Genomic DNA, 2,222 nt, shown 5'->3' with positions numbered 1-2,222 from the left:
GCAGCACAAAACATGGTGCAAACATTATTGGGCACAGACAACAGCACAAAGCACAAGTTAGAGACAACAATACATCACACAAAGCAGCCACAACTGTCAGTAAGATTGTCCATGATTGAGTCTTTGAATGAAGAGATTGAGATAAACTGTACAGTTTGAGTGTTTTTTGCAAATCTTTCCAGTTGCTAGCTGCAGCGAACTGAAAAGAGGAGCAACCCAGGGATGTGTGTGCTTTGGGTACCTTTAACAGAATGTGACTGTAAAAACAGGTGTTGTATGTGGAGGATGAGGGCTGCAGTAGATATCTCAGATAGGGGGGAGTGAACAGGTGTTGTATGTGGAGGATGAAGGCTGCAGTAGATATCTCAGATAGGGGGGAGTGAACAGGTGTTGTATGTGGAGGATGAGGGCTGCAGTAGATATCTCAGATAGGGGGGAGTGAACAGGTGTTGTATGTGGAGGATGACGGCTGCAGTAGATATCTCAGATAGGGGAGTGAACAGGTGTTGTATGTGGAGGATGAGGGCTGCAGTAGATATCTCAGATAGGGGGAGTGAACAGGTGTTGTATGTGGAGGATGAGGGCTGCAGTAGATATCTTAGATAGGGGGAGTGAACAGGTGTTGTATGTGGAGGATGAGGGCTGCAGTAGATATCTCAGATAGGGGGAGTGAACAGGTGTTGTATGTGGAGGATGAGGGCTGCAGTACATATCTCAGATAGGGGGAGTGAACATGTGTTGTATGTGGAGGATGAGGGCTGCAGTAGATATCTCAGATAGGGGAATAAACAGGTGTTGTATGTGGAGGATGAGGGCTGCAGTACATATCTTAGATAGGGGGAGTGAACAGGTGTTGTATGTGGAGGATGAGGGCTGCAGTACATATCTCAGATAGGGGGAGTGAACAGGTGTTGTATGTGGAGGATGAGGGCTGCAGTAGATATCTCAGATAGGGGGAGTGAACAGGTGTTGTATGTGGAGGATGAGGGCTGCAGTAGATATCTTAGATAGGGGGGGGAGTGAACAGGTGTTGTATGTGGAGGATAAGGGCTGCAGTAGATATCTTAGATAGGGAGGAGTGAACAGGTGTTGTATGTGGAGGATGAGGGCTGCAGTAGATATCTCAGATAGGGGGGAGTGAACAGGTGTTGTATGTGGAGGATGAGGGCTGCAGTAGATATCTCAGATAGGGGGAATGAACAGGTGTTGGATGAGGGCTGCAGTACATATCTCAGATAGGGGGGAGTGAACAGGTGTTGTATGTGGAGGATGAGGGCTGCAGTAGATATCTCAGATAGGGGGGAGTGAACAGGTGTTGTATGTGGAGGATGAGGGCTGCAGTAGATATCTTAGATAGGGGGGAGTGAACAGGTGTTGTATGTGGAGGATGAGGGCTGCAGTAGATATCTTAGATAGGGGGAATGAACAGGTGTTGTATGTGGAGGATGAGGGCTGCAGTAGATATCTTAGATAGGGGGAATGAACAGGTGTTGTATGTGGAGGATGAGGGCTGCAGTAGATATCTTAGATAGGGGGGAGTGAACAGGTGTTGTATGTGGAGGATGAGGGCTGCAGTAGATATCTTAGATAGGGGGAATGAACAGGTGTTGTATGTGGAGGATGAGGGCTGCAGTAGATATCTTAGATAGGGGGAATGAACAGGTGTTGTATGTGGAGGATGAGGGCTGCAGTAGATATCTTAGATAGGGGGAGTGAACAGGTGTTGTATGTGGAGGATGAGGGCTGCAGTAGATATCTCAGATAGGGGGAATGAACAGGTGTTGTATGTGGAGGATGAGGGCTGCAGTAGATATCTTAGATAGGGGGAATGAACAGGTGTTGTATGTGGAGGATGAGGGCTGCAGTAGATATCTTAGATAGGGGGAATGAACAGGTGTTGTATGTGGAGGATGAGGGCTGCAGTAGGTATCTCAGATAGGGGGAATGAACAGGTGTTGTATGTGGAGGATGAGGGCTGCAGTAGATATCTTAGATAGGGGGGAGTGAACAGGTGTTGTATGTGGAGGATGAGGGCTGCAGTAGATATCTCAGATAGGGGGAATGAACAGGTGTTGTATGTGGAGGATGAGGGCTGCAGTAGATATCTTAGATAGGGGGGAGTGAACAGGTGTTGTATGTGGAGGATGAGGGCTGCAGTAGATATCTTAGATAGGGGGGAGTGAACAGGTGTTGTATGTGGAGGATGAGGGCTGCAGTAGATA

At 47.8% G+C, this 2,222-nt stretch overlaps 1 long non-coding RNA gene across 1 annotated transcript; it reads left to right on the top strand.

The window, feature by feature from the left end:
• The first annotated feature begins 351 nt into the window (after positions 1-351).
• On the top strand, positions 352-1,392 carry LOC127913745 (uncharacterized). Its single transcript, XR_008086630.1, has 3 exons — positions 352-446; positions 1,087-1,145; positions 1,254-1,392. It is a non-coding gene; the product is annotated as an uncharacterized LOC127913745 (long non-coding RNA).
• The last annotated feature ends 830 nt before the right edge of the window (positions 1,393-2,222 follow it).

The sequence above is a fragment of the Oncorhynchus keta genome, chromosome 30 (genome assembly GCF_023373465.1).
Source record: "Oncorhynchus keta strain PuntledgeMale-10-30-2019 chromosome 30, Oket_V2, whole genome shotgun sequence".
Classification (NCBI taxonomy): Eukaryota; Metazoa; Chordata; class Actinopteri; order Salmoniformes; family Salmonidae; genus Oncorhynchus; species Oncorhynchus keta.
This window is presented reverse-complemented; position numbering and strand designations above follow the sequence as displayed.